Source organism: Hemitrygon akajei, chromosome 32, assembly GCF_048418815.1.
Source record: "Hemitrygon akajei chromosome 32, sHemAka1.3, whole genome shotgun sequence".
Classification (NCBI taxonomy): domain Eukaryota; kingdom Metazoa; phylum Chordata; class Chondrichthyes; order Myliobatiformes; family Dasyatidae; genus Hemitrygon; species Hemitrygon akajei.
The window spans coordinates 33,411,843-33,424,511 of NC_133155.1; the positions used below are offsets into that span (position 1 = coordinate 33,411,843).

At 50.9% G+C, this 12,669-nt stretch overlaps 1 long non-coding RNA gene across 1 annotated transcript in view; it reads left to right on the forward strand.

Moving 5' to 3' along the window:
• Window positions 1-233: 233 nt before the first annotated feature.
• The window catches only part of LOC140719616 (uncharacterized), a 52,274-nt gene continuing 39,838 nt past the window's right edge, over window positions 234-12,669 (forward strand). The window contains exon 1 of the long non-coding RNA XR_012096961.1: window positions 234-572. This is a non-coding gene — a long non-coding RNA (uncharacterized lncRNA). The remainder of the gene's footprint in view (window positions 573-12,669) is intronic.

The window sequence follows — 12,669 nt, forward strand, 5'->3', positions numbered from 1 at the left end:
TAGCCAATCTCTTCTATTATTTCCCTTTTTCTATGCCTTCTGCTTGTTCTTTTTGGTCTTATTTGTGTCACAGAAACTGTTAGAGCCTGGTGACATGCAGTGTGGAACTTGGTGGAATGATCTAGAACCCTGCTGCCTCACGGAGAAGATCAGAAACTCAGAGACTGGGGGAGGAGGGGGGTGTGGGGAGTGAAAAGGACCGAGAACAAGCTGACTCGTGGAGAAACCTGGAGGGTGATCCGCCATAACTATGCTCCTCTCTCTCCCAACAACTGACTCTCCACTTCAGAATAGCTGAAGTGTCTCACTATGTCCTGCTAATACATTCCATTTTTTTTGGCACAGTTCATGGCAAAGGTTTTATTTTTAACATGGTCATCGACATAGGTCAGCATAGTTTCATTTTTGGCACGGTTCATGACATCGTTTCATTTGTAGCACGGCTCATGGCAAAGAACCACACTGTTTCAGCTCTTCTTGAATGCTGATGGAAAGATGTTTCCGATGCTCTGAGTTTAATGTGATTACTAGTGGTCTCCCTCAGTGTTTTTATTCTTGTGGCCGATTGGCAGGTGGGTGATCTGTTAATTTTGTGTGTGGGGGAGGGAGGCTGGAGGTATTGATGCTACTGTCCCTCTTCTTTTCAGTGAGTGAGGGGGTCGGAGATTGTTATTGTTGCTATTTTTTCTGCAGGGAGGGGGTATCTGGTGTTATTGTCGCTGTTTTTTTTCTGCGTGGGAGGGGGTGGGGGATTTTGGGGTTTGCGAGTTTTGTTTCACTTTATTTTTCATGGGGGGGGTGGTCTGATATCTTTTATTTCCACAACTCCCATGGTCGCTCTGTATTTCTCTGCTGTCTGGAGAAGACGGATATCAGGGTTGTATTGTACATGCACACTTGGACAATAAATTGAACCTTTGTGCCTCATCCTGAAGAGATTCGAACGTTGTTGTCTAACTGGAATCTGCTCACCATCTGACAGTCACCCAGCTTCCACTGCCTGCACACATCAAACATCACATCCCTCATAACTTCAGCAGAAGGCTGGAAATCCCCGAGGGTATAAAGCTAAACTCGAGTCAAGGCTTCCACAGCAGGAAGTGAGGGAGGGGAATGCGTTAGTGAAGGGTGGAGAGTGGGCAGTCCAGGGTGTGACGCTCTGATCTGCTGCACATCCAGTGGAATTTCTGCAGGACAGGTACTGTATGTTGAATGCTGCATCCTGTCCCCCCTGGCGATATCAGAATAAAATGTGTAACCGTCTCCCCCTAAACATGGAACTTATGGCGCCCTCTGTAAAGCTCGCACTCTCCTCGCATGCCTTGACGCAGAATCGGAGCGTGGCCCCGCGAAGGTGCAGTCGCTTCATCCTCTTCTCCCAAAGTTCAAAGTTCAAAGATTCGAAGTACATTTATTATTGAGGTATGTATGCAGTATACACCCCTGAAATTCATCTTCCCACAGACACCCATGAAAGAGGGAAGCAAAGTAAAAAAGGAAAGATCTTCTCACTTAGTTTCCTATGTCTTTATTTACCTTATTGCATCTGACTGGTTCAAAACTTTAATAAAGGTAATTTTTTCCCCAGAAATCACCATGTAATGAAATCACATTAATTATATAGAAATAAAATTAAAGAGCTGACACAGGCCTTTGACTGCTGGCAACAACAACACTAGATGCTCCTGCTGGCTCCGAGGGCTGAGAACCACTCCCCCAGGGACACCACAACCTTGCCACACAGCTTCTTGCACCTCCTGCAGCCGGATCCCTCCTCCCAAACTCAGTCTCACACTGACAAGGCCAAATAACACCTGCATTCCACAACGAGCAGGTAGGCTGGTCACCCAGTCCAGAGGCAGGCTGCAGTGGCCCGGAGACATGCATTCGAAGCCCACACCAGCGGTACCATGGATGGACTGGTCTAGGTCTGTAGCATTCAAATGAGGCGACCCTGATCATCACAGGACCTCCATAAATCTATCAGAGATGCTAAGAAATAATGTCAGTCCAAAATCAAGTCCCAGACTAGCCATCTGCTTTCTTCAGGTTACTGCCATATCCCCTAATCTTATGACCACTATCACATGATGGTGTCTCCCTCAGGCTGTCCACTATTACAATGAAGCCATTCTCTGGCTGGAGGAGCAACAAGTCATATTCCCTCTGTGTAGCCTCTAAAACTGTTGCCGTGAACATCAAGTCTCCTCCTCTCTTTTGCCATTGTCCATTCTGGTTCCTTCCCTACCCCTTCTTTCCCCTCATCACCTCCGACTGGTAGTCCTGTAGTGTGACCTCCACACGTAGTCTGTAGTGTGACTGCACGTAGTCCTGTAGTGTGACCACACGTAGTCTGTAGTGTGACCGCACTTAGTCCTGTAGCGTGACTGCACGTAGTCTGTAGAGTGACCGCACGTAGTCTGTAGAGTGACCGCACGTAGTCCTGTAGTGTGACCACACGTAGTCCTGTAGTGTGACCGCACGTAGTCCTGTAGAGTGACCGCACGCAGTCCTGAAGTGTGACCGCACGTAGTCTGTAGTGTGACCGCACGTAGTCTGTAGTGTGACCGCACGTAGTCTGTAGAGTGACCGCACGTAGTCTGTAGTGTGACCGCACGTAGTCCTGTAGTGTGACCGCACGTAGTCCTGTAGAGTGACCGCACGTAGTCTGTAGAGTGACCGCACGTAGTCCTGTAGTGTGACCGCACGTAGTCCTGTAGTGTGACCGCACGTAGTCCTGTAGTGTGACCGCACGTAGTCCTGTAGTGTGACCGCACGTAGTCTGTAGAGTGACCGCACGTAGTCCTGTAGTGTGACCACACGTAGTCTGTAGTGTGACCGCACGTAGTCTGTAGTGTGACCGCACGTAGTCTGTAGAGTGACCGCACGTAGTCTGTAGTGTGACCGCACGTAGTCCTGTAGTGTGACCGCACGTAGTCTGTAGTGTGACCGCACGTAGTCTGTAGTGTGACCACACGTAGTCTGTAGTGTGACCGCACGTAGTCCTGTAGTGTGACCGCACGTAGTCCTGTAGTGTGACCGCACGTAGTCTGTAGTGTGACCGCACGTAGTCCTGTAGAGTGACCGCACGTAGTCTGTAGTGTGACCGCACGTAGTCTGTAGTGTGACCGCACGTAGTCTGTAGAGTGACCACACGTAGTCTGTAGTGTGACCGCACGTAGTCCTGTAGTGTGACCGCACGTAGTCCTGTAGAGTGACCACACGTAGTCTGTAGTGTGACCGCACGTAGTCCTGTAGTGTGACCGCACGTAGTCTGTAGTGTGACCGCACGTAGTCTGTAGTGTGACCGCACGTAGTCTGTAGTGTGACCGCACGTAGTCCTGTAGTGTGACCGCACGTAGTCCTGTAGTGTGACCGCACGTAGTCCTGTAGTGTGACCGCACGTAGTCTGTAGTGTGACCGCACGTAGTCCTGTAGAGTGACCGCACGTAGTCTGTAGAGTGACCACACGTAGTCTGTAGTGTGACCGCACGTAGTCTGTAGAGTGACCGCACGTAGTCCTGTAGTGTGACCACACGTAGTCTGTAGAGTGACCGCACGTAGTCCTGTAGAGTGACCGCACGTAGTCCTGTAGTGTGACCACACGTAGTCTGTAGTGTGACCGCACGTAGTCTGTAGAGTGACCGCACGTAGTCCTGTAGTGTGACCACACGTAGTCTGTAGAGTGACCGCACGTAGTCCTGTAGTGTGACCGCACGTAGTCCTGTAGTGTGACCGCACGTAGTCTGTAGTGTGACCGCACGTAATCCTGTAGAGTGACCGCACATAGTCCTGTAGAGTGACCGCACGTAGTCTGTAGAGTGACCACACGTAGTCTGTAGTGTGACCGCACGTAGTCTGTAGTGTGACCGCACGTAGTCTGTAGAGTGACCGCACGTAGTCTGTAGTGTGACCGCACGTAGTCTGTAGTGTGACCGCACGTAGTCTGTAGAGTGACCACACGTAGTCCTGTAGAGTGACCGCACGTAGTCCTGTAGTGTGACCGCACGTAGTCCTGTAGTGTGACCGCACGTAGTCTGTAGTGTGACCGCACGTAGTCTGTAGTGTGACCGCACGTAGTCTGTAGAGTGACCGCACGTAATCCTGTAGAGTGACCGCACATAGTCCTGTAGTGTGACCGCACGTAGTCCTGTAGAGTGACCGCACGTAGTCCTGTAGTGTGACCGCACGTAGTCTGTAGAGTGACCGCACGTAGTCCTGTAGAGTGACCGCACGTAGTCCTGTAGAGTGACCGCACGTAGTCCTGTAGTGTGACCGCACGTAGTCTGTAGTGTGACCGCACGTAGTCCTGTAGAGTGACCGCACGTAGTCTGTAGTGTGACCGCACGTAGTCCTGTAGAGTGACCGCACGTAGTCTGTAGAGTGACCGCACGTAGTCTGTAGAGTGACCGCACGTAGTCTGTAGTGTGACCGCACGTAGTCCTGTAGAGTGACCGCACGTAGTCCTGTAGTGTGACCGCACGTAGTCTGTAGTGTGACCGCACGTAGTCCTGTAGAGTGACCGCACGTAGTCTGTAGTGTGACCGCACGTAGTCCTGTAGAGTGACCGCACGTAGTCTGTAGAGTGACCGCACGTAGTCTGTAGAGTGACCGCACGTAGTCTGTAGTGTGACCGCACGTAGTCCTGTAGAGTGACCGCACGTAGTCTGTAGTGTGACCGCACGTAGTCCTGTAGAGTGACCGCACGTAGTCCTGTAGTGTGACCGCACGTAGTCTGTAGTGTGACCGCACGTAGTCTGTAGTGTGACCGCACGTAGTCTGTAGAGTGATCGCACGTAGTCCTGTAGTGTGACCGCACGTAGTCTGTAGAGTGACCGCACGTAGTCTGTAGTGTGACCGCACGTAGTCTGTAGAGTGACCGCACGTAGTCCTGTAGTGTGACCGCACGTAGTCTGTAGTGTGACCGCACGTAGTCCTGTAGTGTGACCGCACGTAGTCCTGTAGAGTGACCGCACGTAGTCCTGTAGTGTGACCGCACGTAGTCTGTAGTGTGACCGCACGTAGTCCTGTAGAGTGACCGCACGTAGTCTGTAGTGTGACCGCACGTAGTCCTGTAGAGTGACCGCACGTAGTCTGTAGAGTGACCGCACGTAGTCTGTAGAGTGACCGCACGTAGTCTGTAGTGTGACCGCACGTAGTCCTGTAGAGTGACCGCACGTAGTCTGTAGTGTGACCGCACGTAGTCCTGTAGAGTGACCGCACGTAGTCCTGTAGTGTGACCGCACGTAGTCTGTAGTGTGACCGCACGTAGTCTGCAGTGTGACCGCACGTAGTCTGTAGAGTGACCGCACGTAGTCCTGTAGTGTGACCACACGTAGTCTGTAGAGTGACCGCACGTAGTCTGTAGTGTGACCGCACGTAGTCTGTAGAGTGACCGCACGTAGTCTGTAGTGTGACCGCACGTAGTCCTGTAGTGTGACCGCACGTAGTCCTGTAGAGTGACCGCACGTAGTCCTGTAGAGTGACCGCACGTAGTCCTGTAGTGTGACCGCACGTAGTCCTGTAGTGTGACCGCACGTAGTCTGTAGTGTGACCGCACGTAGTCTGTAGAGTGACCGCACGTAGTCTGTAGTGTGACCGCACGTAGTCCTGTAGTGTGACCGCACGTAGTCTGTAGTGTGACCGCACGTAGTCCTGTAGTGTGACCGCACGTAGTCTGTAGTGTGACCGCACGTAGTCTGTAGTGTGACCGCACGTAGTCCTGTAGTGTGACCGCACGTAGTCTGTAGTGTGACCGCACGTAGTCTGTAGTGTGACCGCACGTAGTCCTGTAGTGTGACCGCACGTAGTCTGTAGTGTGACCGCACATAGTCCTGTAGTGTGACCGCACATAGTCCTGTAGTGTGACCGCACGTAGTCTGTAGAGTGACCACACGTAGTCCTGTAGAGTGACCACACGTAGTCTGTAGTGTGACCGCACGTAGTCTGTAGTGTGACCGCACGTAGTCTGTAGTGTGACCGCACATAGTCCTGTAGTGTGACCGCACATAGTCCTGTAGTGTGACCGCACGTAGTCCTGTAGAGTGACCGCACGTAGTCCTGTAGTGTGACCGCACGTAATCCTGTAGAGTGACCGCACGTAGTCCTGTAGAGTGACCACACGTAGTCCTGTAGTGTGACCGCACGTAATCCTGTAGAGTGACCGCACGTAGTCCTGTAGAGTGACCGCACGTAGTCCTGTAGTGTGACCGCACGTAATCCTGTAGAGTGACCGCACGTAGTCCTGTAGAGTGACCACACGTAGTCTGTAGAGTGACCACACGTAGTCCTGTAGTGTGACCACACGTAGTCTGTAGAGTGACCACACGTAGTCCTGTAGAGTGACCACACGTAGTCTGTAGTGTGACCGCACGTAGTCCTGTAGAGTGACCGCACGTAGTCCTGTAGTGTGACCACACGTAGTCTGTAGAGTGACCACACGTAGTCCTGTAGAGTGACCACACGTAGTCTGTAGTGTGACCGCACGTAGTCCTGTAGAGTGACCGCACGTAGTCCTGTAGAGTGACCGCACGTAGTCTGTAGTGTGACCGCACGTAGTCTGTAGTGTGACCGCACGTTGTCTGTAGAGTGACCGCACGTAGTCCTGTAGAGTGACCGCACGTAGTCCTGTAGAGTGACCGCACGTAGTCTGTAGAGTGACCGCACGTAGTCCTGTAGAGTGACCGCACGTAGTCTGTAGAGTGACCGCACGTAGTCCTGTAGAGTGACCGCACGTAGTCTGTAGAGTGACCGCACGTAGTCCTGTAGTGTGACCACACGTAGTCCTGTAGTGTGACCGCACGTAGTCTGTAGAGTGACCGCACGTAGTCCTGTAGTGTGACCGCACGTAGTCCTGTAGTGTGACCGCACGTAGTCCTGTAGAGTGACGGCACGTAGTCTGTAGAGTGACCACACGTAGTCTGTAGTGTGACCGCACGTAGTCCTGTAGTGTGACCGCACGTAGTCCTGTAGTGTGACCACACGTAGTCTGTAGAGTGACCACACGTAGTCCTGTAGAGTGACCACACGTAGTCCTGTAGTGTGACCGCACGTAGTCTGTAGAGTGACCGCACGTAGTCCTGTAGTGTGACCACACGTAGTCCTGTAGAGTGACCGCACGTAGTCTGTAGTGTGACCGCACGTAGTCCTGTAGAGTGACCGCACGTAGTCCTGTAGTGTGACCGCACGTAATCCTGTAGTGTGACCGCACGTAGTCTGTAGTGTGACCGCACGTAGTCTGTAGAGTGACCACACGTAGTCCTGTAGAGTGACCACACGTAGTCCTGTAGAGTGACCGCACGTAGTCCTGTAGTGTGACCGCATGTAGTCCTGTAGTGTGACCGCACGAAGTCCTGTAGTGTGACCGCACGTAGTCCTATAGAGTGACCACACGTAGTCCTGTAGAGTGACCACACGTAGTCTGTAGTGTGACCGCACGTAGTCCTGTAGTGTGACCGCACGTAGTCCTGTAGTGTGACCACACGTAGTCCTGTAGAGTGACCGCACGTAGTCCTGTAGAGTGACCGCACGTAGTCTGTAGTGTGACCGCACGTAGTCCTGTAGAGTGACCGCACGTAGTCCTGTAGTGTGACCGCACGTAGTCCTGTAGAGTGACCACACGTAGTCCTGTAGTGTGACCGCACGTAGTCCTGTAGTGTGACCGCACGTAGTCTGTAGAGTGACCACACGTAGTCCTGTAGAGTGACCACACGTAGTCTGTAGTGTGACCGCACGTAGTCTGTAGTGTGACCGCACGTAGTCCTGTAGAGTGACCGCACGTAGTCCTGTAGAGTGACCGCACGTAGTCTGTAGTGTGACCGCACGTAGTCCTGTAGTGTGACCGCACGTAGTCTGTAGAGTGACCGCACGTAGTCCTGTAGTGTGACCGCACGTAGTCCTGTAGAGTGACCACACGTAGTCCTGTAGTGTGACCGCACGTAGTCCTGTAGTGTGACCGCACGTAGTCCTGTAGAGTGACCGCACGTAGTCCTGTAGTGTGACCGCACGTAGTCCTGTAGAGTGACTGCACGTAGTCTGTAGAGTGACCACACGTAGTCCTGTAGTGTGACCGCACGTAGTCCTGTAGTGTGACCGCACGTAGTCCTGTAGAGTGACCGCACGTAGTCTGTAGAGTGACCACACGTAGTCCTGTAGTGTGACCGCACGTAGTCCTGTAGAGTGACTGCACGTAGTCTGTAGTGTGACCGCACGTAGTCCTGTAGTGTGACCGCACGTAGTCCTGTAGAGTGACCGCACGTAGTCCTGTAGTGTGACCGCACGTAGTCCTGTAGTGTGACCGCACGTAGTCCTGTAGAGTGACCGCACGTAGTCCTGTAGTGTGACCGCACGTAGTCCGTAGTGTGACCTCACGCAGTCCTGTAGTGTGACCGCACGTAGTCCTGTAGAGTGACCGCACGTAATCCTGTAGTGTGACCGCACGTAGTCTGTAGAGTGACCGCACGTAGTCCTGTAGAGTGACCGCACGTAGTCCTGTAGTGTGACCGCACGCAGTCCTGTAGTGTGACCGCACGTAGTCCTGTAGAGTGACCGCACGTAGTCCTGTAGTGTGACCGCACGTAGTCCTGTAGAGTGACCGCACGTAATCCTGTAGAGTGACCGCACGTAGTCCTGTAGAGTGACCGCACGTAGTCCTGTAGTGTGACCGCACGTAGTCCTGTAGAGTGACCGCACGTAGTCCTGTAGTGTGACCGCACGCAGTCCTGTAGAGTGACCGCACGCAGTCCTGTAGTGTGACCGCACGCAGTCCTGTAGTGTGACCGCACGCAGTCCTGTAGAGTGACCGCACGTAGTCCTGTAGTGTGACCGCACGTAGTCCTGTAGAGTGACCGCACGTAGTCCTGTAGCGTGACCGCACGTAGTCCTGTAGAGTGACCGCACGTAGTCCTGTAGCGTGACCGCACGTAGTCCTGTAGTGTGACCGCACGTAGTCCTGTAGTGTGACCGCACGTAGTCTGTAGAGTGACCGCACGTAGTCCTGTAGTGTGACCGCACGTAGTCCTGTAGAGTGACCGCACGTAGTCCTGTAGTGTGACCGCACGTAGTCTGTAGTGTGACCGCACGTAGTCCTGTAGTGTGACCGCACGTAGTCCTGTAGTGTGACCGCACTTAGTCTGTAGTGTGACCGCACGTAGTCTGTAGTGTGACCGCACGTAGTCCTGTAGTGTGACCGCACGTAGTCTGTAGAGTGACCGCACGTAGTCTGTAGTGTGACCGCACGTAGTCCTGTAGTGTGACCGCACGTAGTCCTGTAGAGTGACCACACGTAGTCCTGTAGTGTGACCGCACGTAGTCCTGTAGTGTGACCGCACGTAGTCTGTAGTGTGACCGCACGTAGTCTGTAGAGTGACCGCACGTAGTCCTGTAGAGTGACCGCACGTAGTCTGTAGTGTGACCGCACGTAGTCTGTAGAGTGACCGCACGTAGTCCTGTAGAGTGACCGCACGTAGTCTGTAGAGTGACCACACGTAGTCCTGTAGAGTGACCACACGTAGTCCTGTAGTGTGACCGCACGTAGTCCTGTAGTGTGACCGCACGTAGTCTGTAGAGTGACCGCACGTAGTCTGTAGAGTGACCGCACGTAGTCCTGTAGAGTGACCACACGTAGTCCTGTAGAGTGACCACATGTAGTACAATATTGTTGACTGAAGGGCCTGTACTGTGCTGCACTGTTCTACGTTCAATTATTTTGTGATGGTAATCCCATCATTCTTGACTTCTCAATCAGTGGAAGTATCCATGGGTATCTAGTACATGAAGAATTGTGTATGTTTCAATAAGATCACCATTCATTCTTCTGAACTCTGAAGTAGAGCTACTAGGGCTTGATGTTTCAATCCCAATGATAAAGTCGGCACTCTCGATGTTGGAGTGGTGACGAGGAGGGTAGCTACGTCATTGGGGTCATCAGGTGAGCACCCTCCTTCTTTGACGTTTCGTTGATAAGCCCACGACGTCTCCAGAGGGCTCAACAGTGCTACCTGGCATCCCAGATATACCTCCCTCAGTTCCGTACCCTCCTGTCTTCATCTTGCAGCCCAGTTATTGTCTTTCCTTTTAATCCAAATCCAATTGCTGCTTTCCTCTGCTGCATTTGACAAGGACTTGATTGCTTGTTGGAGGGAGACACCCCTCACCCTCACCTTCTTCAATAGACTGGTCGTAGACGTAGCAACGAATCCCCTGCATCCCACTTCTACAGGGAAAATCTTGGTCTTCCAGCCGTTCTGAGCAGCTTCAGTTGCCAGTTCAGAGTACTTGGTCTTTTTCCTCTCATAAGCTTGTTCAACACCATCTTCCCATGGTACTGTCAATTCCACAACATATGCCAGCCTAGCTGTTGTGGACCACAGGACTATGTCTGGCCAGAGTGTTGTAGCCGCAATGTCTGGGGGAAACACAAGCTTTTTCTCCAAGTCCACGTCCATTTTCCAATCCTGAGCAACATGCAGAATGCTTATATCCTTTGATGTTACTTGGTGCTCTGGAGGTTGGCCTGCTGGTACAAATCATGTAATGTGGACATTTCCTGCTGATGTTTGTGGGAGAGCGTTTACGGTGGTTTGCCTCTGTTCCAAGATTGATGTCAGCTGTCTGAGAACTTGGTTATGCCACCAAGTATACCGCCCCTGGCTGAGGCTCATGGTGCATCCTGTTAAAATGTGACTTAGTGATCCAGGTGCTTGACAAAGAGAGCAAGTGGGGTCTTCTCCCCACCACTGCTTCAGGTTTTGAGATGTTGGTAGGAGGTCATAAGTGGCTCTGATGACAAAACTTAGCCGAGATCCCTCCATCTCCCAGATGTCACGCTTAATAGTCTAATCTACTCAGTCTTATATGATGTCCCTGGGACCTGTTTCCATAGCAACTGTACACATTTTTAGCTAACGTCCAGAATTGTGAACAAGTGTGGTTCTATCAGCATTCAATATCATTGTGGTAACACCTTTACTCACATTTAAATCTCTTCCAATAAAACCCACACTTGCAACTTTCCTTCCTGCCTGCCTTCCCATCACAACCTGACACTTTTTGCAGCTGTCAGCTGTCTCTCAGCAAAGGAGCAGGAAATTTACTGGGGAAGCCCCTTACTAAATACTTTAAATAATGTGCAGATAAAGTATAATTTTAAAACAGATAGAAACTAAAAATGAAGATTTGGTATAACAAGAACAATTATGGCACAGCAAGAAGATATAGAATGTGGAACACCGAACAGTACAGCACAAGGGCAAGTCCTTTGCTCATCATATCCATGCCAACCATAGTGCTAACTGAAACATCACATCCGCCTGTCTGTGATTCATGCGCTCTAGACAATGGCCTGTTAACTTTCAGTATCTTTTATGCGACGACATCCAGGTATCTTGGAACTTTTCCCAATGTTATCTCATTCAAAAATTGTTTTTCTTTCCCAACCTCAGATTTTCCACACTATATTCCTTTTGCCCATGTAGTCAATAGCCCCTTGAAGCCCCTGTATCTTCTCATCATGATATAGATTCCACAACATCAGCAAAGTGAGAGATGTTACATCAGTCTCTTCAGCCAACCCAAACTAGACTCGAGCACTGATCCCTGGGTCCTCCTACTAATCACAGCCGATCAGCCCGAGAGGCTCCCATTTACTCCCACTGTATGTTTTCTGCCCCACAACTAGTTCTCAGTCCGTATCAGTACCTTACCCTGATTCCTCTGGGCCCAGTTCTCTCACTCTGGGGCCTCTCCTCTCCTTCACCATTCAACTCCCCTTGAGGAGTGCTCCCCTACAGTGCTGTGCACCCTGGTTTCAGATGGTACGACCTAGACCCGATCTCAACATCACCGAGGCAGTCTGGGATTACCTAGAGAGACAGAAGCAAGCGAGACAGCCAAAGTCTGCACAAGAACCTTGGCAAGTTCCCCAACCTACCAGCCGATTTTCTGATAAAACTGTTTGACAACGTACAAGAGAATTGATGCAGTTTTAAAGGCAAAGGGTGATCACACCAAATATTGATTTGATTTAGTTTTTCCACTGTGCACTGTTCTTTATAGTATTTTTTTAATATTTAGGAACTTTTCATTATTTTTGAAAGCTTTACAGTAATTAACATTTTTGTACAGTACTGTATGTCTTTGCTTTCCCTATTCCAACCAATTTGAAATGTTAGAACCATGTTCTAACTGTGTCCATGCTGTCCACCCCCACCCCTCCAACTCCCTGAGCCCAAATCTTGTTCACCAACTTCACAAGTGTGTTCACAGTATGGAAAGCCTTGTGAAAATCTAAATACACCTTGCTTACTGGTTCCCTCTCAGTTGCTCGATTAGACATCAACTTCCATACACAATTCCTTTAGTAAAGTGGGATGTTGGTGGGAAGTGGATTAGTATAGGTTTAATGTCGATATTTGTTTATTTTCAGTACAGACTCAGTGGTCTGAAGGGCCTCTTTCAGTGCTGTATTAGTGTCATTTCGTAGGCTTAATAATTCTATATTACTATTATCTTACCAAACAATCATTTGGGGACTGCTTTATTGAGTACCTTAGCTCCGACTGCAACAGGGAGGATTTCCTGGTGGCCACCTACTTTAATCTCACTCTCCATTCCCATTCCGACTCCGACAGGTCAGTCCATGACTTCCTTTGCTGTCCCTGCCTGACCTAC